This window comes from Salmo salar, chromosome 19, assembly GCF_965601325.2.
Source record: "Salmo salar chromosome 19, fSalSal1, whole genome shotgun sequence".
Classification (NCBI taxonomy): domain Eukaryota; kingdom Metazoa; phylum Chordata; class Actinopteri; order Salmoniformes; family Salmonidae; genus Salmo; species Salmo salar.
In genome coordinates, this window is record NC_138309.1 from 81,867,501 (window position 1) to 81,893,975 (window position 26,475).

The window sequence follows — 26,475 nt, forward strand, 5'->3', positions numbered from 1 at the left end:
TCTATCTAACACACTGTCTGTAATGTAATGTCCTTCTGGGCCACCAGGGTCAGCCTCTCTGTCTCTATCTAACACACTGTCTGTAATGTAATGTCCTTCTGGGCCACCAGGGTCAGCCTCTCTGTCTCTATCTAACACACTGTCTGTAATGTCCTTCTGGGTCACCAGGGTCAGCCTCTCTGTCTCTATCTAACACACTGTCTGTAATGTAATGTCCTTCTGGGTCACCAGGGTCAGCCTCTCTGTCTCTATCTAACACACTGTCTGTAATGTAATGTCCTTCTGGGCCACCAGGGTCAGCCTCTCTGTCTCTATCTAACACACTGTCTGTAATGTAATGTCCTTCTGGGCCACCAGGGTCAGCCTCTCTGTCTCTATCTAACACACTGTCTGTAATGTAATGTCCTTCTGGGTCACCAGGGTCAGCCTCTCTGTCTCTATCTAACACACTGTCTGTAATGTAATGTCCTTCTGGGCCACCAGGGTCAGCCTCTATCTAACACACTGTCTGTAATGTAATGTCCTTCTGGGTCACCAGGGTCAGCCTCTCTGTCTCTATCTAACACACTGTCTGTAATGTAATGTCCTTCTGGGTCACCAGGGTCAGCCTCTCTGTCTCTATCTAACACACTGTCTGTAATGTAATGTCCTTCTGGGCCACCAGGGTCAGCCTCTCTGTCTCTATCTAACACACTGTCTGTAATGTAATGTCCTTCTGGGTCACCAGGGTCAGCCTCTCTGTCTCTATCTAACACACTGTCTGTAATGTAATGTCCTTCTGGGTCACCAGGGTCAGCCTCTCTGTCTCTATCTAACACACTGTCTGTAATGTAATGTCCTTCTGGGTCACCAGGGTCAGCCTCTCTGTCTCTATCTAACACACTGTCTGTAATGTAATGTCCTTCTGGGCCACCAGGGTCAGCCTCTCTGTCTCTATCTAACACACTGTCTGTAATGTAATGTCCTTCTGGGCCACCAGGGTCAGCCTCTCTGTCTCTATCTAACACACTGTCTGTAATGTAATGTCCTTCTGGGTCACCAGGGTCAGCCTCTCTGTCTCTATCTAACACACTGTCTGTAATGTAATGTCCTTCTGGGTCACCAGGGTCAGCCTCTCTGTCTCTATCTAACACACTGTCTGTAATGTAATGTCCTTCTGGGCCACCAGGGTCAACCTCTCTGTCTCTATCTAACACACTGTCTGTAATGTCCTTCTGGGCCACCAGGGTCAGCCTCTCTGTCTCTATCTAACACACAGTCTGTAATGTAATGTCCTTCTGGGCCACCAGGGTCAGCCTCTCTGTCTCTATCTAACACACTGTCTGTAATGTAATGTCCTTCTGGGCCACCAGGGTCAGCCTCTCTGTCTCTATCTAACACACTGTCTGTAATGTAATGTCCTTCTGGGCCACCAGGGTCAGCCTCTCTGTCTCTATCTAACACACTGTCTGTAATGTAATGTCCTTCTGGGCCACCAGGGTCAGCCTCTCTGTCTCTATCTAACACACAGTCTGTAATGTAATGTCCTTCTGGGCCACCAGGGTCAGCCTCTCTGTCTCTATCTAACACACTGTCTGTAATGTAATGTCCTTCTGGGCCACCAGGGTCAGCCTCTCTGTCTCTATCTAACACACTGTCTGTAATGTAATGTCCTTCTGGGTCACCAGGGTCAGCCTCTCTGTCTCTATCTAACACACCGTCTGTAATGTAATGTCCTTCTGGGCCACCAGGGGTCAGCCTCTCTGCTAGGCCCACACTGTCTGTAATGTAATGTCCTTCTGGGCCACCAGGGGTCAGCCTCTCTGCTAGGCCCACACTGTCTGTAATGTAATGTCCTTCTGGGCCACCAGGGGTCAGCCTCTCTGCTAGGCCCACACTGACAATAATCTGAGAACATCCACGGATGTTCTGAATGAGAAAACAGCCCACTCTGTGCTAGGTTATATGGTGCTGTAGCGCTAGGGTAAACAGACAGACAGACAGACAGACAGACAGACAGACAGACAGACAGACAGACAGACAGACAGACAGACAGACAGACAGACAGACAGACAGACAGACAGACAGACAGACAGACAGACAGACAGACAGACAGACAGACAGGGGAAAGGCTGGTTGATGATCAGGCCAACGAGATAGACACAGCTATAGCGTCATGTGACCAACGGACACTGCGAGAATCTGCCAAGTCATACGGTGTCATCTTTCACCGACCCTGGAGGACTAATGTCAGGTTCTCTCTCTCTCTCTCTCTCTCTATGTTTTCATTTCCCAACAGGCTGAGCCTTAAAGTCCTCTGTCTGTCTCTATCTCTGTCTCTCTCTCTAATCTCGCCCCCATTCTTCCCTTTTTACACGGTCCCCTCCTCCCCCTGGATTCCTCAATCAAGAAGATTAGGATGCATGTGCCAATGGTGTATCAGAGAAATGGATTGGGGTTAGTGCTGAGCAGAGCAGAGCAGAGCAGCACACGTTCCAGCAAAACCTCCTTCCCTCTCCCTCCCTCCTTCTCTCTCTCTCCCTTCCTCCTTCCCTCTCTCTCCCTTCTTCCCTCTCCCCTTCCCTCTCCTTCCCCCTCTCCCTCCCTCCTTCCCCCTCTCCCTCCCTCCTTCCCTCTATCTCTATCTCTATCTCTCCCTCTCCCCCCCTCCCTCCTTCCCTCTCTCTCTCTCTCCCTCCCTCCCTCCTTACCTCTCTCTCCCCCCTTCCTTCCCTCTCTCTCTCCCTCCCTACTTCCCTCCCTCCCTCCCTCCCTCCTCTCTCTCTCTCTCCCTCCCTCCTTCCCTCTCTCTCTCCCTCCCTCCCAGCCAGGCAGAACTCACACATCCAGTGCAGTGAGGACAGCTAACCCGTAGTGCACTTCTCTAAATCTAACCCCCCCTTTGAAATCTAACTTCCTCCATCTCTTTGAAATCTTGAAATCTAACTTCCTCCTTCTCTTTGAAATCTTGAACTCGAACTTCCTCCTTCTCTTTGAAATCTTTGTCCCCTCTCTGTACACACTTTCACATTGTCTACGTATGTACGTAAACAAAGAGTTTCACCAGCCAGTGTACTACAGGGCTACCGTCTGTATGGTGGAGTCCTCCCTCTCTCTCGCTGTCTCTTTCTCTTTTCACAGAGCTGTGTATATACACAGTGTACTTTTTGCCCTCAGGACAGCCTCAGTTCGTTCGGGGCTTGGACTCCAAGGTGTCGAAAGCGTTCCACAGGGATGCTGGCCAATGTTGACTCCAATGCTTCCCACAGTTGTGTCAAGTTGGCTGGATGTCCTTTGGGTGGTGTACCATTCTTGATACACACAAGAATGGTACACCACCCAGTGGGTTCAGTGTGGAAAACCCAGCAGCGTTGCAGTTCTTGACACACTCAAAACGGTGCGCCTGGCACCTACTACCATACTCTGTTCAAAGGCACTTAAATATTTTGTCTTGCCCATTCACCCTCTGAATGACACACATCCACAATCCATGTCTCAACTGTCTCAAGGCTTAAAAGTCCTTCTTTAACTTCTCTCCTCCTCTTCATCTACACTGATTGAAGTGGATTTAACAAGTGACATCAATAAGGGATCATAACTTTCACCTGGATTCACCTGGTCAGTCTATGTCATGGAATGAGTAGGTGTTCTTAATGTTTTGTCATTGTATAACACTATAACATGCCAGGAGCGCCATCTGCTGGACAGTCTGGTTGGTGACTATATGGGCACTGAGGAACAAGGGAAACAACACCTACCTTTTAGCTCGTGGTAATGACTGGAGCAGAATCAGTGGAATGGTATCAAATACATCCAACACATGGTTTCCATGGTTTCCATGTGTTTGTTTCCATTCCATTCGTTCCGTTCCAGCCATTACCATGAGCCGTCCTCCCTCAGCAGCCTCCACTGCTTTTCAGGTACTTCTCATTTGATAGCCCTGCCAATGTTACACTGTTGAGTCAATGACAAAATGTATAGTATCGAGACTGGTTTTACACTGTCTGTAAATCAGAGGAGGCTGGTGGGAGGAGCTATATGAGTACAGGCTCATTGTAATAGACGGAGTCAAAAATGTGGTTTCATGTGTCTGATTCCATTCCAGGCATTACAATGAGCCCCTCCTCCTACAGCTCCTCCCACCAGCCTCCACTGCTGTAAAAATGTTTTGTATTTACTGCAATCTAGATTTCCCTCTGGAGCTATACAAATCAACTGAAACGTGAACATTCACAATACAGAGTGTAAGACTCAAACAGTCTATGGGAGGTTCCTGTAAGCTGCAGTAGTACACATAGTCTCCAGTGGAGAGGAGGGTGTACCTCTCTCAGGTTCCTGTAAGCTGCAGTAGTACACATAGTCTCCAGTGGAGAGGAGGGTGTACCTCTCTCAGGTTCCTGTAAGCTGCAGTAGTACACATAGTCTCCAGTGGAGAGGAGGGTGTACCTCTCTCAGGTTCCTGTAAGCTGCAGTAGTACACACGGTCTCCAGTGGAGAGGGTGTACCTCTCTCAGGTTCCTGTAAGCTGCAGTAGTACACACGGTCTCCAGTGGAGAGGACGGTGTACCTCTCTCAGGTTCCTGTAAGCTGCAGTAGTACACATAGTCTCCAGTGGAGAGGAGGGTGTACCTCTCTCAGGTTCCTGTAAGCTGCAGTAGTACACACAGTCTCCAGTGGAGAGGGTGTACCTCTCTCAGGTTCCTGTAAGCTGCAGTAGTACACACGGTCTCCAGTGGAGAGGGTGTACCTCTCTCAGGTTCCTGTAAGCTGCAGTAGTACACACGGTCTCCAGTGGAGAGGGTGTACCTCTCTCAGGTTCCTGTAAGCAGCAGTAGTACATACAGTCTCCAGTGGAGAGGGTGTACCTCTCTCAGGTTCCTGTAAGCTGCAGTAGTACATACAGTCTCCAGTGGAGAGGGTGTACCTCTCTCAGGTTCCTGTAAGCTGCAGTAGTACACACGGTCTCCAGTGGAGAGGGTGTACCTCTCTCAGGTTCCTGTAAGCTGCAGTAGTACACACAGTCTCCAGTGGAGAGGGTGTACCTCTCTCAGGTTCCTGTAAGCTGCAGTAGTACACACGGTCTCCAGTGGAGAGGGTGTACCTCTCTCAGGTTCCTGTAAGCTGCAGTAGTACACACAGTCTCCAGTGGAGAGGGTGTACCTCTCTCAGGTTCCTGTAAGCTGCAGTAGTACACATAGTCTCCAGTGGAGAGGTTGTACCTCTCTCAGGTTCCTGTAAGCTGCAGTAGTACACACGGTCTCCAGTGGAGAGGGTGTACCTCTCTCAGGTTCCTGTAAGCTGCAGTAGTACATACAGTCTCCAGTGGAGAGGGTGTACCTCTCTCAGGTTCCTGTAAGCTGCAGTAGTACATACAGTCTCCAGTGGAGAGGGTGTACCTCTCTCAGGTTCCTGTAAGCTGCAGTAGTACATACAGTCTCCAGTGGAGAGGGTGTACCTCTCTCAGGTTCCTGTAAGCTGCAGTAGTACACACAGTCTCCAGTGGAGAGAGTGTACCTCTCTCAGGTTCCTGTAAGCTGCAGTAGTACATACAGTCTCCAGTGGAGAGGGTGTACCTCTCTCAGGTTCCTGTAAGCTGCAGTAGTACATACAGTCTCCAGTGGAGAGGGTGTACCTCTCTCAGGTTCCTGTAAGCTGCAGTAGTACACACAGTCTCCAGTGGAGAGAGTGTACCACTCTCAGGCCTTGGCTAACACCAGAAAGCCAGAGTGGTTAAAACAGTCCCCAGTTTCACTAGTAAAACCAGCCTCATGTCTGTGAGGGGAGAATAAGCCATGCCACACCCACCAACGTTGCTTCAATGGAAGTATCCAATGATGAGACCCAATATAACTCTAATGATGAGAACCAATATAACTCCAATGATGAGACCCAATATAACTCTAATGATGAGATCCAATATAACTCTAATGATGAGACCAAATATAACTCTAATGATGAGACCCAATATAACTCTAATGATGAGACCAAATATAACTCTAATGATGAGACCAAATATAACTCTAGTGATGAGACCAAATATAACTCCAATGATTAGACCAAATATAACTCTAATGATGAGACCAATATAACTCTAATGATGAGACCCAATATAACTCTAATGATGAGACCAAATATAACTCTAATGATGAGACCCAATATAACTCTAATGATGAGACCAAATATAACTCTAGTGATGAGACCAAATATAACTCCAATGATGAGACCAAATATAACTCTAATGATGAGACCAATATAACTCTAATGATGAGATCCAATATAACTCTAATGACGAGACCAAATATAACTCTGATGAGACCCAATATAACTCTAATGATGAGACCAAATATAACTCTAGTGATGAGACCAAATATAACTCCAATGATTAGACCAAATATAACTCTAATGATGAGACCAATATAACTCTAATGATGAGACCCAATATAACTCTAATGATGAGACCAAATATAACTCTAATGATGAGACCCAATATAACTCTAATGATGAGACCAAATATAACTCTAGTGATGAGACCAAATATAACTCCAATGATGAGACCAAATATAACTCTAATGATGAGACCAATATAACTCTAATGATGAGACCCAATATAACTCTAATGATGAGACCAAATATAACTCTGATGAGACCCAATATAACTCTAATGATGAGACCAAATATAACTACAATGATGAGACCAAATATAACTCTAATGATGAGATCCAATATAACTCTAATGACGAGACCAAATATAACTCTGATGAGACCCAATATAACTCTAATGATGAGACCAAATATAACTCTGATGAGACCCAATATAACTCTAATGATGAGACCAAATATAACTACAATGATGAGACCAAATATAACTCTAATGATGAGATCCAATATAACTCTAATGACGAGACCAAATATAACTCTGATGAGACCCAATATAACTCTAATGACGAGACCAAATATAACTCCAGCCTGTGGACCTATTCATTGCAGATGGCTAGCTTGGCTTCTTTCACAATCACGGCATTTAAACTGACCTTGAATTGAAACTAGTGGAGTTTCTCTCGAAAGAAAACAACACAAACGGTGTTGCTGTACTTTCTGGATTCTAACATTAACCCGTTGGTGTGTGTGTGTGTGTGTGTGTGTGTGTGTGTGTGTGTGTGTGTGTGTGTGTGTGTGTGTGTGTGTGTGCTCTGGTTAATTCTCTCTAACCTGCTACAACAGATCACTATAGTGTGTAAACAGAAGGAGTAGCTGACAGCTCACACAGGTGAGTCATTGAGAAATATGAAACGACGATCAACAAAGCTGACATTCAACCGTGCTAAAAGGCAAAACGTAATTTAAGGAGGGAAAAAAAACAGCCCGTGGGATTCACAACTAAAATCTTCCAAAGCGAAGTAAAGATAAAGAAATGTTTTTAAGGGCATTTCAAAACAGCCACAATAGCAGACAACAGGCCAAACCTGACGTAATGCCAATCATAATCTATGGACTTGGATTTGTTTAAGTGGCACTCCTACGTGTTGACCCAGCAAACATGGTAGATACTGCAGGTGCACTATTTAATGTACACTGTGTCCTAACTGGTGTGTGGGTTTTCCTATCACCTTCCTGTACAGTCACCCTGGGCACAGCGCAATGTCAGGGCCACATTTAGAGGCCCTCCTCTAGGTCGCAGAGACAGTTTGGCTGTTTTAAAGCTAATTTCCTGCAATTCTACACATTTCGCCATGTGGCTGAGAGAAACATTTCAGTTTTAAAGCTAATTTCCTGCAATTCTACACATTTCACCATGGCCTATGCCTTGATCTTATGCTATCTGAGTGACTCAAACATTATAACTAAATCAATAAGCCCCATGACATTTATGGAATGTCCCATTCTCCCTGACTGTCTAGTATTTATTCTGGTGATTGTAAGTTCATAAGAAAATTCAATAACTCCTTTATCTTTTGTACATATGTGGTTTACCTGAGCCACAACCCATGATCAGTTCAAAACCTGAAATATAACTTTTAATAAAACCTTTAATTAATTACTGCAAATGTTTAAATAAATCCCAAAATCCCCAGACAAGACATCTTGTTCTCTACCGAGCGGATAGAAAACAGCCGAGAGGAACTCTGACCTCTGATGTCATCATGTCACTTTCTAAGAAAGGTGATGACACTTTCTGGTTTAGCAGGCATTCTGCATCTGTGCGTGTTAATCTAACTAACTGTACCGTATCTCTCTCTCTCTCGCTGTGTGTGTGTGTGTGTGTGTGTGTGTGTGTGTGTGTGTGTGTGTGTGTGTGTGTGTGTGAGGCCCTGTGCAGAGCTTTCTACTGATCTGCAGACAGCTGACACAAGCCTGTTTCTACTGATCTGCAGACAGCTGACACGGGCCTGTTTCTACTGATCTGCAGACAGCTGACACAAGCCTGTTTCTACTGATCTGCAGACAGCTGACACGAGCCTGTTTCTACTGTACTGTAGACAGCTGACACGGGCCTGTTTCTACTGATCTGTAGACAGCTGACACAGGCCTGTTTCTACTGATCTGCAGACAGCTGACACGAGCCTGTTTCTACTGTACTGTAGACAGCTGACACGGGCCTGTTTCTACTGATCTGTAGACAGCTGACAGGGGCCTGTTTCTACTGATCTGTAGACAGCTGACACGGGCCTGTTTCTACTGATCTGTAGACAGCTGACACGGGCCTGTTTCTACTGATCTGTAGACAGCTGACACGGGCCTGTTTCTACTGATCTGTAGACAGCTGACACGGGCCTGTTTCTACTGATCTGTAGACAGCTGACACAGGCCTGTTTCTACTGATCTGTAGACAGCTGACACGGGCCTGTTTCTACTGATCTGTAGACAGCTGACACGAGCCTGTTTCTACTGATCTGTAGACAGCTGACACGGGCCTGTTTCTACTGATCTGTAGACAGCTGACACGAGCCTGTTTCTACTGATCTGTAGACAGCTGACACGGGCCTGTTTCTACTGATCTGCAGACAGCTGACACGGACCTTTTTCTACTGATCTGCAGACAGCTGACACGGACCTTTTTCTCCATGCTGTTCACACATGACATGGTGGCTGAAATTACAAGCAGGTGGTTGGTTCCCTGTATTTGTATTTATTAAGGATCCCCATTAGTGTCCTGCCAAGGCAGCGGCTACTCTTCCTGGGGTTTATTATGGATCCCCATTAGTGTCCTGCCAAGGCAGCGGCTACTCTTCCTGGGGTTTATTATGGATCCCCATTAGTGTCCTGCCAAGGCAGCGGCTACTCTTCCTGGGGTTTATTAAGGATCCCCATTAGTGTCCTGCCAAGGCAGCAGCTACTCTTCCTGGGGTTTATTATGGATCCCCATTAGTTCCTGTCAAGGCAGCAGCTACTCTTCCTGGGGTTTATTATGGATCCCCATTAGTGTCCTGCCAAGGCAGCGGCTACTCTTCCTGGGGTTTATTATGGATCCCCATTAGTTCCTGCCAAGGCAGCGGCTACTCTTCCTGGGGTTTATTATGGATCCCCATTAGTTCCTGCCAAGGCAGCAGCTACTCTTCCTGGGGTTTATTAAGGATCCCCATTAGTTCCTGTCAAGGCAGCAGCTACTCTTTCTGGGGTCCAGCAAAATCCATGTGTATATGTGTGTATAGTGCGTATGTTATCATGTGTTTGTATGCATGTGTTGCTTCACAGTCCCCGGTGTTCCATAAGGTGTATTTTTATCTGTTTTTAAAATCAAATTTTACTGCTGCATCAGTTATCTGATGTGTAATAAAGTTCCATGTAGTCATGGCTCTATGTAGTACTGTGTGCCTCCCATAGTCTGTTCTGGACTTGGGGACTGTGAAGAGACCTCTGGTGGCATGTCTTGTGGGGTATGCATGGGTGTCTGAGCTGTGTGCCAGTAGTTCAAAATGCCAATACCTCTCACAAATACAAGTAGTAATGAAGTCAATCTCTCCTCCACTTTGAGCCAGGAGAGATTGACATGCATATTATTAATGTTAGCTCTCTGTGTACCGTGCTGCCCTGTTCTCAGCCAATTGCAATTTTCCTAAGTCCCTCTTTGTGGCACCTGACAACACTATTGAACAGTAGTCTAGGTGCGACAAAACTAGAGCCTGTAGGACCTGCCTTGTTGATAATGTTGTTAAGAAGGCAGAGCAGAGCTTTATTATGGACAGACTTCTCCCCATCTTAGCTACTGTTGAATCAATATGTTTTGACCATGACAGGTTACAATCCAGTGTTACTCCAAGCAGTTTAGTCACCTCAACTTTCTCAATTTCCACATTATTTATTACAAGATTTTGTTGAGGTTTAGGGTTTAGTGAATGATTTGTCTCAAATACAATGCTTTTCATTTTTTGAAATATTTAGCTGGTACTGGGGCTCAAAGCGATTTGAAAGTCTTAAGTCTGGACGTAGAGGAAGAAGGCAGGCTGGTTCCGACACGCATCCATTTATGCTCACCTGGAGCCGAACAATGAGCAGCCATTTTGTGGTTCAAACTAGTAGAGGGTTGCAGTGGTGGAAAATGATCGTAGTCCAGGAAGGCCCCATTATAATCCTCTTGGATGTTTTGACAGGAAGCATTTAAAGATGCGGATAGTATTTATTCATGATGAGTAATAATGCTTTCTTTAGCTGCATCAAGTTCAATACATTTTTCACAAATGAATGTATCCATCAGACCTTTCCCCGTGACAACAACAAACATACACATTTAATACCAAACGAGTCCCCAGCAGATTCTAAGGAGTTAGATGCTCCCTCCATGGCCGCGGACTTCCCCCACCAGCCCCACGCACAACTGTGTTGTCTGTGTCTGTGTGTGTCTGTGTCTGTGTCTGTGTGTGTGTGTGTGTGTGTGTGCCATCAGTGGGCCGGGCCATGCCTGGGATGCCCGGTGTGACCGCAGTCCTCCTGCTATAGGCCGGTGACTCAGAGAAGCCTCTCTGTCACCCTCCCCAAAAGAGAGCCTCGACCCTGGGGGCAGCCGGCTGAGCCTAGACCTCCACCTGGAGCTAGCTATAGTTACAGTTACAGTCAATACCAACAGGACTAACCCCTGCCTTATCAATCAATACACAGCCTTCAAAGAGTCAGCGGGATCTCACTCACAGTTCACACAGAGAAGGCCAGAGAGACATTGTCTTGTAGGGCAGATCGGTATACAGCCTGTTTACATCGTTTCAAATATCACCATAATACATTCTGTTACTAGCCTATAAAGTCAAGGAAGGCAGGTTTCAAATGAATCAAACTCTTTGGGCTGCTTTGAACACAATGGGACGGACCAATATCTACAATTCCAACACTTATGTCCGCGATAATATACTGTATATTTCCTATACTTGTTTTATATCTAGCGTTCATTTCATGCGGAAGTGCCCTGCTTCCTCGTTTCTTCAAACCCCGAATAAGCAACGATAGCTGAAATAAAATACCTGTCGAATGAAAACATGTGCTGTGTGTAGTCTGCTGGTTGTGTCGCTGCCTTGTAGGTCATTTGATGAGGTTTAAAACAGGCCCAGTGTCCAGCTGTGACGTTAATCTAAGTGAGATGGTGTCTTCAACATTCCTCCTGGTCTGATTCACTACCAGGCCAGGCCACACATTCAACAGCACTGTACAGCACCACTCTGTCACTACCCCAGTCCCAGGTCACACAATCAACAGCACTGTACAGCACCACTCTGTCACTACCCCAGTCCCAGGTCACACAATCAACAGCACTGTACAGCACCACTCTGTCACTACCCCAGTCCCAGGTCACACAATCAACAGCACTGTACAGCACCACTCTGTCACTACCCCAGTCACACAATCAACAGCACTGTACTGCACCACTCTGTCACTACCCCAGTCACACAATCAACAGCACTGTACTGCACCACTCTGTCACTACCCCAGTCCCAGGTCACACAATCAACAGCACTGTACAGCACCACTCTGTCACTACCCCAGTCCCAGGTCACACAATCAACAGCACTGTACAGCACCACTCTGTCACTACCCCAATCACACAATCAACAGCACTGTACAGCACCACTCTGTCACTACCCCAGTCACACAATCAACAGCACTGTACAGCACCACTCTGTCACTACCCCAGTCCCAGGTCACACAATCAACAGCACTGTACAGCACCACTCTGTCACTACCCCAGTCCCAGGTCACACAATCAACAGCACTGTACAGCACCACTCTGTCACTACCCCAGTCCCAGGTCACACAATCAACAGCACTGTACAGCACCACTCTGTCACTACCCCAGTCCCAGGTCACACAATCAACAGCACTGTACAGCACCACTCTGTCACTACCCCAGTCCCAGGTCACACAATCAACAGCACTGTACAGCACCACTCTGTCACTACCCCAATCACACAATCAACAGCACTGTACAGCACCACTCTGTCACTACCCCAGTCACACAATCAACAGCACTGTACTGCACCACTCTGTCACTACCCCAGTCCCAGGTCACACAATCAACAGCACTGTACAGCACCACTCTGTCACTACCCCAATGACAGCACACTGGATTAAATACACACAAGTATTCTACACTTAAAGAGATAGATCATCTCAGGGATAGTTCACCTCAGGGATAGTTCACCTCAGGGATAGATCCCCTCAGGGATAGATCACCTCAGGGATAGATCACCTCAGGGAAAGTTCACCTCAGGGATAGATCACCTCAGGGATAGTTCACCTCAGGGATAGATCACCTCAGGGAAAGTTCACCTCAGGGATAGATCCCCTCAGGGATAGATCACCTCAGGGATAGATCACCTCAGGGATAGTTCACCTCAGGGATAGTTCACCTCAGGGATAGATCACCTCAGGGATAGATCACCTCAGGGATAGATCACCTCAGGGATAGATCACCTCAGGGATAGATCACCTCAGGGAAAGTTCACCTCAGGGATAGATCACCTCAGGGAAAGTTCACCTCAGGGATAGATCACCTCAGGGATAGTTCACCTCAGGGATAGTTCACCTCAGGGATAGTTCACCTCAGGGATAGATCACCTCAGGGATAGATCACCTCAGGGATAGATCACTTCAAATCACGACAGGTATCACAGAGGTATTTGGCCACTAGTAACTCAAAACAGGGAAAATGACTTTTCTTGAGATCTGATAGGCCTACATGTTGATGTACTTCAGCCAACTTGACAGAGAGAACTGTGGGGCATGGCCTCAGGCATGACACTGGAGTAGACATAACCATATTATAACATTAGCTACAATAAGATATTAAAGCCACACACTTACACACATCACTCACTGTTCAATCCCAACAATGCAGACAATAATCGACAGACCACATGTTGACAGAATAACCAAACAATGAGTGAGAAACTTAAGCCTCTGTCAATGGTTGAAGTGAACAAACACACGCAAGTACGCACGTGCACACTAAACGTACGCACGTAAGTACGCACGTACACACTAAACGTACGCACGTAAGTACGCACGTACACACTGTAAGTACGCACGTACACACTAAACGCACGCACGAACGCACGTACACACTAAACGCACGCATGCACGCAAGTACGTATGTACACACAGGCACCTGATTTCCCAGGGCGTTGGCCATTCTTTGTGTTGGTGTTATTTATGTAAGAGCGTGGTGGCGTATGTGTTCAGTCGAGCTTCGCCACAAAGGCCTGCAGGGCTGTTACTGTGTGATGTTGATTAATGAGAGAGAACGGGAAAGAGAGGGAGGGCAAGAGAGAGACAGAGAGCGAAAGAGAGAGAGAGAGAGAGAGAGAGAGAGAGGACAAGAGAGAGACAGAGTGAAAGAGAGAGAGAGCGAGAGAGAGACAGACAGTCAATGAGAGAGAGAGAGAGAGGACAAGAGAGAGAGAGAGTGAAAGAGAGCGAGAGAGAGAGAGAGAGACAGAGAGTGAAAGAGAGAGAGAGAGAGAGAGCCCAGGACTCTGACAGCGTGAGACACACTCCTTCAGGAATGTAGCAGCCCTGCCCCAGGGGCCAAGGGCTCAGGGGCCAAGGGCTCAATGCTCAGGGGCCAAGGGCTATGAGGCCAAGTGCTCAATGCTCAGGGGCCAAAGGCTCAATGCTCAGGGGCCAAGAGCTCAGGGCTGTAGATGGATGTGGACTGTGGTTAATGGGAGCTTCCAAGGGGATGCACCTTCAGGTAGATATACATTCAGTAGAGCAGACATGATTTCCTGTTACTGTATGTTGGCCTCGGTATTTACAACCGTACCAGCTCTGCATTTCTATCTCCAGTAGACAACATTCTGAACATTGCAGCCCTTTGAATAAACCCCCAGGTCAGCAAGCTTTAGAAACCCCAGCAGGCTTTGTCTTGCTCTCTGGTATAGGGGTAGTCCTGCGAGGGCTCTGTCGTAGCAGGCAGGAAGACCCAGTTCAAAACAAAGCCTGTGGATTACACCGGCAGTGGCATAGCACTCATTCAGTCACCGTGTGGTTTCTGTGATCACCTGTTTCAAACTGTTTGGTTCCTCTGTTCACATTGACTACTGCTGCTCAGAATGTTGCAAAGAAACATGGTTTGTCACGTGGACACACACACACACACACACACACACACACAGGTGCCATTCCTCTTCTGGTACAGGGAAACAATGTCAGAATGACACGTCACATTGACCAACATAATCTGGTTACGTGCTGCAACACAACCATCACCCAATCAGAGATGAGTGGTGCATGTTCCATTACCCAATCAGAGATGAGTGGTGCATGTTCCATCACCCAATCAGAGATGAGTGGTGCATGTTCCATCACCCAATCAGAGATGAGTGGTGCATGTTCCATCACCCAATCAGAGATGAGTGCTGCATGTTCCATCACCCAATCAGAGATGAGTGCTGCATGTTCCATCACCCAATCAGAGATGAGTGGTGCATGTTCCATTACCCAATCAGAGATGAGTGGTGCATGTTCCATCACCCAATCAGAGATGAGTGCTGCATGTTCCATCACCCAATCAGAGATGAGTGGTGCATGTTCCATTACCCAATCAGAGATGAGTGGTGCATGTTCCATCACCCAATCAGAGATGAGTAGTGTATGCTCCATCACCCAATCAGAGATGAGTGGTGCATGTTCCATCACCCAATCAGAGATGAGTGCTGCATGTTCCATCACCCAATCAGAGATGAGTAGTGTATGCTCCATCACCCTCTGGTGCTTTGTGAGCAGGAGGGAAACAATTAACACTGTTTGTTCTCTTCTGCCTGCCTCGTGTGTGTGTGTGTGTGTGTGTGTGTGTGTGTGTGTGTGTGTGTGTGTGTGTGTGTGTGTGTGTGTGTGTGTGTGTGTGTGTGTGTGTGTGTGTGTGTGTGTGTGTGCGTGTGCGTGTGCGTGTGTGTGCTCTCCTGTCCCGATTTTTATTTCTATTTTTGTAATAATGACAATTACAACAATACTGAATGAACAATGAACACTTTTATTTTAACTTAATATAATACATCAATAAAATCAATTTAGTCTCAAATAAATAATGAAACATGTTCAATTTGGTTTAAATAATGCAAAAACCCAGTGTTGGAGAAGAAAGTAAAAGTGCAATATGTGCCATGTAAAAAAGCTAACGTTTAAGTTCCTTGCTCAGAACATGAGAACATATGAAAGCTGGTGGTTCCTTTTAACATGAGTCTTCAATATTCCCAGGTAAGAAGTTTTAGGTTGTAGTTATTATAGGAATTATAGGACTATTTCTCTCTGTACCATTTGTATTTCATATACCTTTGACTATTGGATGTTCTAATAGGTACTTAAGTATTGCCAGCCTAATCTCGGGAGTTGATAGGCTTGAAGTCATAGACAGCGCAATGCTTGAAGCACAGCGAAGAGCTGCTGGCAAATGCAGTAAAGTGCTGTTTGAATGAATGCTTACGAGCCTGCTGCTGCCTACCACCGCTCAGTCAGACTGCTCTATCAAATATCAAATCATAGACTTAATTATAATATAATAACACACAGAAATACCAGCCTTAGGTCATTAATATGGTCAAATCTGGAAACTATTATTTCGAAAACAAAATGTTTATTCTTTCAGTGAAATACGGAACCGTTCCGTATTTTATCTAACGGGTGGCATCCATAAGTCTAAATATTGCGTTACATTGCACAACCTTCAATGTTATGTCATAATTACGTAAAATTCTGCCAAATTAGTTCGCAACGAGCCAGGCGGCCCAAACTGTTGCATATACCCTGACTCTGCGTGCAATGAACGCAAGAGAAGTGACACAATTTCCCTAGTTTAATATTGCCTGCTAACCAGGATTTCTTTTAACTAAATATGCAGGTTTAAAATATATACTTCTGTGTATTGATTTTAAGAAAGGCGTTGATGTTTATGGTTAGGTACATTTGTGCAACGATTGTGCTTTTTTCGCAAATGCACTTTTGTTAAATCATCACCTGTTTGGCGAAGTTGGCTGTCTTTGTTAGGAAGAAATGGTCTTCACAAAGTTCGCAACGAGCCAGGCGGCCCAAACTGCTGCATATACCCTGACTCTGTTGCACAGAACGCAAGAGAAGTGACACAATTTCCCTTGTTAAAAGAAATTCATGTTAGCAGGCAATATTAACTAAATATTCAGGTTTAAAAATATATACTTGTGTATTGATTTTAAAGAAAGGCATTGATGTTTATGGTTAGGTACACATTGGTGCAACGACAGTGCTTTTTTCGTGAATGCGCTTGTTAAATCAACACCCGTTTGGCGAAGTAGGCTGTGATTCGATGATAAATTAACAGGCACCACATCGATTATATGCAACGCAGGACAAGCTAGATAAACTAGTAATATCATCAACCATGCGTAGTTAACTAGTGATTATGTTAAGATTGATTGTTTTTTTATAAGATACGTTTAATAATAGCTAGCACCTTACATTGGCTCCTTGCTGCACTCGCATAACAGGTAGTCAGCCTGCCACGCAGTCTCCTCGTGGAGTGCAATGTAATCGGCCATGAACAGTGCCCAAAAATGATGATTACCGATTGTTATGAAAACTTGAAATTGGCCCTAAATAATCGGCCATTCCGATTAATCGGTTGACCTCTAGTTAGTAGTTAGGTTTAGGATTAGGGTAAGAGGTTAATGGTTAGGTTTAGGGTAAGAGGTTAGTAGTTAGGTTTAGGTTTAGAGGTTAGTGGTCAGGTTTAGGGTTAAGGTAAGAGGTTCATGGTTAGGTTTAGGGTTAAGGTAAGAGGTTCATGGTTAGGTTTAGGGTTAGGGTAAGAGGTTAATGGTTAGGTTTAGGATTAGGGTAAGAGGTTAGTGGTCAGGTTTAGGGTTAAGGTAAGAGGTTAGTAGTTAGGTTTAGGGTTAAGGTAAGAGGTTAGTGGTCAGGTTTAGGGTTAAGGTAAGAGGTTAGTAGTTAGGTTTAGGGTTAAGGTAAGAGGTTAGTAGTTAGGTTTAGGGTTAAGGTAAGAGGTTCATGTTTAGGTTTAGGGTTAAGGTAAGAGGTTCATGGTTAGGTTTAGGGTTAAGGTAAAAGGTTCATGGTTAGGTTTAGGGTTAGGGTAAGAGGTTAGTGGTCAGGTTTAGGGTTAAGGTAAGAGGTTCATGGTTAGGTTTAGGGTAAGAGGTTAGTGGTCAGGTTTAGGGTTAAGGTAAGAGGTTCATGGTTAGGTTTAGGGTTAGGGTAAGAGGTTAGTGGTCAGGTTTAGGGTAAGAGGTTAGTAGTTAGGTTTAGGGTTAAGGTAAGAGATTAGTGGTTAGGTTTAGGGTTAAGGTAAGAGGTTAGTGGTCAGGTTTAGGGTAAGAGGTTAGTAGTTAGGTTTAGGGTTAAGGTAAGAGATTAGTGGTTAGGTTTAGGGTTAAGGTAAGAGGTTCATGGTTAGGTTTAGGGTTAAGGTAAGAGATTAGTGGTTAGGTTTAGGGTTAAGGTAAGAGGTTAGTGGTTAGGTTTAGGGTTAAGGAAAATAGGATTTTGAATGGAAATACATTTTAGGTCTCAATGAGGATCAAAGAACATAACTTGTTTGTGTGTGTGAGTGTGTGTATGTGTGTGTGTGTGTGTGTGTGTGAGCAAGCAAATCTGTGAATGCAACAGCAGATGTTGGAGTATAGTACAGTACAGTATAGTACAGTACAGTATGAGTGTGTATGTAAGCAACACAGATTGTATTTTCATACGTGTGTGTGTGTTCCCTTTGTGCGTCAGTCCTATCCTATAGAGGAGACCAGTCATCTCTGAAGAGACTATGTATTTCTTTGATGTGTCCACCTATTCACCAAGACCCAGTGTAATCATATGTTGCTTGTTGCTCCAGTCAGGTCTGCTGTCTCCTCCAGACACTGGGGCCTGGCTTGGTAACCCCACAGTAGGCCTGTGTCCGGGGCAATAGAAGGGGACCAGTGTGTGCATGTGTGTGTGTGTGTGTGTGTGTGTGTGTGTGTGTGTGTGTGTGTGTGTGTGTGTGTGTGTGTGTGTGTGTGTGTGTGTGTGTGTGTGTGTGTGTGTGTGTGAGAAAGATAAAGAGAGAAAGCTAGATGAAGAGAGAGAGATATCCATTAAGGAGAGAGAAAGACACAGTGAGTTGGAACTATGGAATTAGTGCACTCAGATACATTTCTGTTCTATGTCATTCTCACCCTGCTGTAGACCATTAGGCTGTACTCTGGAGAGAGAGAGAGAGAGAGAGAGAGAGAGAGAGAGAGAGCATAGTTCTGCACAGTCACTGCCACACCCTATACCAAACTAACTCTCTCTCTCCCTCTCTTTCTCTCTCTCTGTCTCTCGTCTGACAAGCCAGTCTAGTCTCTGTGTGGGACTTGGAGTTTGAGGAGAGTGACAGAGAATTCCCTATGCCCCAATGACTCCCTCCTACATATACATGTACATACTCTCTCTCTGTTTCAGACACCACGATTTCCCCCTTAAGCGTTCACACACCCTGACAGAGCCCTGGGTCTATGTGTTTGGCAGGATTAGGAACTATGCTGACCATTGTTACAGAGGCTTGACACATGGCAATGGAATGCACAGCAGCACAGACACAAAGGACAATTATAATCTCAAAACCAAACACTTGAAACACAGGTAGCAGACAAACTAAGCTAGGCCTAAGTCTGAAAGACTCAGTTCTATGTTAGGTAGTAGTAGTGGTTAATATTAAGTACTCACAGCAGGTGTGAATGACATTAAGTAGTTTCAAGTCTGCTCTCTCCCTTTCTCTTTCTTTCCTTTTGTTGTTATTCATTCATTCATTTATTCATTCATTCATTTGTTCATGCATTCATTCATTACTCCCTCGCCTCCATTGGCAGTGCATCAACAGAAACCTCCAACTCAAGGTTGCCTTTCTAGTTTACATGAATTATGCATTCCTAGTCACAGGTCTTAAATCACGTCAATGAATCCATTATCAAACAGTACTACACTGTACATCGCTTGGCTTGGAATCTCTTCCAAATACAAAGCTTTGACTTTTCCAAAGACTCTCTATCAAAACAGTGAAAAACAACTGAAGGATACGATGGATGAGAAGGGACAGAGCGCCAGGGTCAGAACAATGATGGATGAGAAGGGACAGAGAGCCAGGGTCAGAACAATGATGGAATGATGGTGAGGTTAGAACGTGAGGATAGAAAGAGTAGGAGATTTACTTTGGATTATTAAAAGGAAGATAAACCAGAGAGGGATATCATTTGGTGCTTTACGTTGGCTTTTGGCCACTTCTTGTTCTCCATTTACCTTCTTGTTCTCCATTTACCTTCTTGTTCTCCATTTACCTTCTTGTTCTCCCTTTACCTTCTTGTTCTCCCTTTACCTTCTTGTTCTCCATTTACCTTCTTGTTCTCCATTTACCTTCTTGTTCTCCCTTTACCTTCTTGTTCTCCCTTTACCTTCTTGTTCTCCATTTACCTTCTTGTTCTCCATTTACCTTCTTGTTCTCCATTTACCTTCTTGTTCTCCATTTACCTTCTTGTTCTCCCTTTACCTTCTTGTTCTCCCTTTACCTTCTTGTTCTCCATTTACCTTCTTGTTCTCCCTTTACCTTCTTGTTCTCCCTTTACCTTCTTGTTCTCCCTTTACCTTCTTGTTCTCCATTTACCTTCTTGTTCTCCATTTACCTTCTTGTTCTCCCTTTACCTTCTTGTTCTCCCTTTACCTTCTTGTTCTCCATTTACCTTCTTGTTCTCCCTTTACCTTCTTGTTCTCCATTTACCTTCTTGTTCTCCCTTTACCTTCTTGTTCTCCATTTACCTTCTTGTTCTCCATTTACCTTCTTGTTCTCCCTTTACCTTCTTGTTCTCCATTTACCTTCTTGTTCTCCATTTACCTTCTTGTTCTCCCTTTACCTTCTTGTTCTCCATTTACCTTCTTGTTCTCCATTTACCTTCTTGTTCTCCCTTTACCTTCTTTAGTCATTGGTCTCTCTCTCCATGATGCACCTCACTCTCACTCTCTAGGACAGGGATGGGCAACTGGCGCGCCAACCCCCCCATGTCTAGCTGTGTGGTGGTAATGCTGGTGTTGGATATGTCCCAGGGGATGCGGTAGCTATAATTCTGCTGGAGGCCTGATTGACAGTTAATGCTGAGCTGAGACCCAGCTGCTACTGTTGTCCTGATGCAGGGGGATTACACTGCCTGCTGACCCTTTACAGCTTCACTCCTCTTTCCTCTCCGTCTTCTCTCCATCCTTCTCTCCGTCCTTCATTCATCCGCCTATGGAAAACAACTTGGCCGAAAGCCAGCCAATGTAAATCACAGAATGATACCGCTCGCCGGTTAATCCTCCATTTAATAATCCAAAGTAAATCTCCTACTCTTCCCATCCTCACGTTCTAACCTCACCATCATTCCATCGTTGTTCTGACCCTGGCGCTCTGTCCCTTCTCATCCTACCCATTCTCACCCATCGTATCCTCCACTTGTTTTCACTGTTTTGATAGAGAGTGCTTGGAAAGTCAAAGCTTTGTATTTGGAAGCGATGTACAGTGATGTACACTCTTTGATAACGGATTAATTGACGTGATTTAAAGCATGAGTTTTGCTCACTAAATTAACAACACATTGTAGTCAAAGACTTTGGAACTCAATTGTAGTCACAACCATGGTTACCTATAACTACAAACATAGTTATGTTTTTACATATAACTTATTTCTGGATATCTTCGGATCTACCCACAATGCACTATTTCTTAACGTCATGCCTTTGCGAGGAAAAGTGAATAGGGTGAAATTATGAAGCAAATGGACGGAGAAATACAGCTTCACTCTATCCAATCAGAGCAGCAGGATCAACGTAGAGCCCACCCTTCTCTTTACAGACAGGCAAACTAGCCAGTTGACTTATTTAGACCACGCACATGACTCTAACTCAAAGATAATACAGTATGGTTTAGAAACTCTGTGACTAACACATGAGAAACATGTTTGCTGGTACCCCAAAAAAAACAGATAATTACAAAAAAATACTTGGATAATAATCGTATCCAGAAAATGTGCCCATATCTGTTAAGATACTCGGCATACCCCTAGTGTCTGGGTATGCACCATCTAATAATTATAAAATATTTCAAAAATATTTTTATCTGGACACTTTCTGTTTTTTATATTGCTACTATGCAAATATACAAGTAACCATTTCACTGAACTGTCTACACCTTCTGTATCCTGTGCATGTGGCAAATACACTTTGATTGTATGTGATATACAGTAGTGTGTGTTTACCAGAGACGGTGATGTGAAGAGCAACATGACCTGCACCAAAGTCAGATTAGGATACAGGCCAAGGATCAGATAACGTGTATTTTTTATACTACTTTCACCACTTTTAGTCTTGAAATCTTTGGTTATTTACTACACTACCTTACTCCCTCTGTTTAGCACATGGCCTCACATGTGAATCCTTAAAGAGATGGGGGGGCCTAGGTCTTAACCTGTTAGGGCTAGGGGGCAGTATTGACACGGCTGGATAAAAAACATACTCGATTTAATCTGGTTACCACTCCTACCCAGTAACTAGAATATGCATATACTTATTACATATGGATAGAAAACACCCTAAATTTTCTAAAACTGTTTGAATGGTGTCTGTGAGTATAACAGAACTCAAATGGCAGGTCAAAACCTGAGAGATTCCTTTACAGGAAGTGGCCTGTCTGACCATTTCTTGAACTTCTTTTCCATCTCTATCATTTACTAAGGATCTCTGCTCTAACGTGACACTTCCCACGTCGTCCATAGGCGCTCAGAGCCCGGGAAAAAACAGAATGTCGTCATTCCAGCCCCAGGCTGAAACACATTATCGCCTTTCTCAAGTGGCCGATCAAGGGACACTGGGCTTAGGCGCGTGACCCCGACCGCCCCCGCCTTTGGGATTTTTTCCTCTGTTTGCCGAAAAGGAGATTCCCTGTCGGAATATTATCGCTTTTCTACGAGAAAAATGTCATAAAAATTGATTTTAAACAGCGGTTGACATGCTTCGAAGTACGGTAATGGAATATTTAGAATTTTATTGTCACGAATTGCGCCATGCGCGCGACACTTCTTTACTATTTCGGATAGTGTCTGGAACGCACAAACAAAACGCCGCTATTCGGATATAACGATGGATTATTTTGGACCAAACCAACATTTGTTATTGAAGTATCAGTCCTGGGTGTGCATTCTGACGAAGACAACAAAAGGTAATCAAACTTTTATAATAGTAAATATGATTATGGTGAGTGCTAAACTTGCCGGGTGTCTAAATAGCGAGCCCGTGATGCCTGGGCTATGTACTTAGAATATTGCAAAATGTGCTTTCACCAAAAAGCTATTTTAAAATCGGACATATCGAGTGCATAGAGGAGGTCTGTATCTATAATTCTTAAAATAATTGTTATGCTTTTTGTGAACGTTTATCGTGAGTAATTTAGTAAAATGTTAGCGAATTCCCCGGAAGTATGCTAGTTCTGAACGTCACATGCTAATGTAAAAAGCTGGTTTTTGATATAAATATGAACTTGATTGAACAAAACATGCATGTATTGTATAACATAATGTCCTAGGGTTGTCATCTGATGAAGATCATCAAAGGTGAGTGCTGCATTTAGCTGTCTTCTGGGTTTTGGTGACATTATATGCTGGCTTGAAAAATGGGTGTCTGATTATTTCTGGGCTTGGTCCTCTGCTGACATAATCTAATGTTTTGCTTTCGTTGTAAAGCCTTTTTGAAATCGGACAGTGTGGTTAGATTAACGAGAGTCTTGTCTTTAAATAGCTGTAAAATAGTCATATGTTTGAGAAATTGAAGTAATAGGATTTTTAACGTTTTGAAAATCGCGCCACAGGCTGCCAGTGGCTGTTACGTAGGTGGGACGAATTCGTCCCGCCTAGCCCAGAGAGGGTGTGAACGACACTCAAGGTGGCCTCACATGTGAATGGCCTCACATGTGAATTCTTAAAGAGATGGGTGGGGTTTAAGAGGGTGTGAATGATGCTGATTGTGTGCAGACAAAGAAGAGTGCTACAGTAGGTGTACCAAAACATTCAAGGTCCATTTTCTCAAGTTTATCAACTTTTAAAGCAGAATCCCTTTCCCATTGTTCTTCATCTGTAGTGTATGATATACCATTTTGTATGTCTGAGTCTCTTTTATCCCATGTAAAAAACACCATTTCACATTTTGCTACATAAGACCGAATCGAGGCGGTCGATCACTTTTGCTGAAAGTTGTAAATTGGCTGAAAATGTAATTGAAACCAGTAATCATGAGTGCAAACGATTTGGTTTAAGTTATACATTTGAAGTTATTTCTGTTGGAGTTTACATTATAGGGAATAGGCTGGTTAGACAAGTCCTCCATATTACGTCACACCCTGCAAATGTTTTTTCTTTAGCATTCTGATCAGTTTTATGTAATAACTCAACATTTTTTTAAGTTAAGTGTAACTTTGTATTGGAACTCTTGATAACGGATTCTAATGCAAATCCATATGTTACATGTGGTTACGTTTATGCTACCTACCCTTTAAGACCAGTGACTAGGAATGTATAATTCATGTAAACTAGAAAGTCAACCTTGAGTTCGAGGTTTCTGTTGATGCACTGCCAATGGAGCGGGAAGCTTTGACTTGAACTGGCAGAAAACTAGTGTAGCAACACAAGGTGTGAATATATTTGGGTGAAACTTGTCTACTGCAATCCTGAACAAGCTCAGACAGCAGAATCTGTCACTACCATGCAAAACAATAAACAAAACTAGTAATCACCAATCAATAGGCCTATTAGGGCTGACCCCATTTAGTCGACTGGTGGATTGTTTTGTCGATATGCTATTGGTCGACAGAAATGTCTTTAATCGAGCAGTAGCAAAAAATAAAACATTATGGTGTACAAGACACCTGTCTGATTGGCTCCCGTGGGGATGGCCCCGTCCATCACTCTGAGACGTGCTACTGGAATTGTATATGGTAATATTATGTATGAACAATGTTGCAACACTAATAAAATTATATTATTTTATGATATTTTATTACCGCTTTCTCCCACGTTGGATTGCGGTCGCTGTCCACGGTTCTGCTGTTGAATTGGCGCCTTTTCCTAGACCATGTTGCTAATATAATAGCAATGTTTTTTATTTTAACTAGGCAAGTCAGTTAAGAACAAATTCTTATTTACAACAACGGCCTACCAGGGAACAGTGGGTTAACTGCCTTATTCAGGTGCAGAACGACAGATTTTTACCTTGTCAGCTCGGGGATTCAATCCAGCAACCTTTCGGTTACTGGCCCAACGCTTTAACCACTAGCCTACCTGCCGCCCCAAAAGTTAACCAGCTTATTGGTTGAGAACAATGAGGTGGAGGCAGCAGCGGAGTTAGGAGACGAGAAAACAGCCTTGCCTTAATTGTCTAAGAAAAGTGAGGAGAGAGGAATCCTCCACTTTATTAGGTCTATAATCAATAGCCTAACTGTTAAATGTGCCTGGCTTTATAAATCAATCAAATCTATCTACCAAAATATGACAGATCTTGCTTCTGTTGCCTGTTTGAGTGTTTGTTTAATAGCCTACTGATTCCTTGAGCAGCAACCACAACATGTCAGATAAACAATTTCACAAATTCGTCTGTTTTTAACCTGTTAGGGCTAGGGGGCAGTACTGACACGGCCGGATAAAAAACGGATCCGATTTAATCTGGTTACTACTCCTGCCCAGTAACTAGAATATGCATATCATTATTGGCTTTGGATAGAAAACACCCTAAAGTTTCTAAAACTGTTTGAATGGTGAGTATAACAGAACTCATATGGCAGGCAAAAACCTGAGAAGATGGCAGGCAAAAACCTGAGAAGATTCCAAACAGGAAGTGCCCTCTCTGACAAGATCTTGTTCTTCTTGTCTCTGTTTATTGAAGACTGAGGATCTTTGCTGTAACGTGACACTTCCTACGGCTCCCATAGGCTCTCAGAGCCCGGGAAAAAGCTGAATGATATCGAGGCAGCCCCAGGCTGAAACACATTATCGCGTTTGGATAGCGGCCGATCAGAGTACTCTGAGACTCAGGCTCGAGCACGAGATGTTTTTATTTTCTCTCTCTTTGTACGTATACACGCTTTCCCGGTCGGAATATTATCGCATTTTTACGAGAAAAATTGCATAAAAATTGATTTTAACCTGTTGGGTCTAGGGGGCAGCATTTGCACGTCTGGATAAAAAAAATGTACCCGATTTAATCTGGTTACTAATCCTACCCAGTAACTAGAATATGCATATACTTATTATATATGGATAGAAAACACTCTAAAGTTTCCAAAACTGTTTGAATGGTGTCTGTGAGTATAACAGAACTCATTTGGCAGGCAAAACCCTGAGACATTTTCTGACAGGAAGTGGATACCTGATGTGTTGTATTGACTTTAAACCTATCCCATTGAAAAACACAGGGGTTTAGGAATATTTTGGCACTTCCTATTGCTTCCACTAGATGTCACCAGCCTTTACAAAGTGTTTTGAGTCTTCTGGAGGGAGATCTGACCGAACAAGAGCCATGGAACGGTGATGTCCCATTAGACACCTGGCGCGCTACTTCATGTTGGGTACCCTCGTTCCAATACGTTAGAAAAGAGTATGCATTCGTCCACCTTGAATATTATTCATGTTCTGGTTAAAAAAGGCCCTAATGATTTATGCTATACAACGTTTGACATGTTTGAACGAACGGAAATATATTTTTTCCCCTCGTTCATGACGAGAAGTCCGGCTGGCTTACATCATGTGCTAACGAGACGGAGATTTTTGGACATAAATGATGAGCTTTTTTGAACAAAACTACATTCGTTATGGACCTGTGATACCTGGAAGTGACATCTGATGAAGAGAATCAAAGGTAATGGATTATTTACATAGTATTTTCGATTTTAGATCTCCCCAACATGACGTCTAGTCTGTATCGCAACGCGTATTTTTCTGGGCACAGTGCTCAGATTATTGCAAAGTGTGATTTCCCAGTAAGGTTATTTTTAAATCTGGC

The 26,475-nt window shown here is 44.1% G+C and overlaps 1 protein-coding gene across 8 annotated transcripts in view; it reads right to left on the reverse strand.

Moving 5' to 3' along the window:
- Positions 1 to 26,475, reverse strand: part of LOC106579667 (uncharacterized) — a 136,749-nt gene that overhangs the window by 96,861 nt on the left and 13,413 nt on the right. The gene's annotated exons all lie outside the window — the stretch shown is intronic.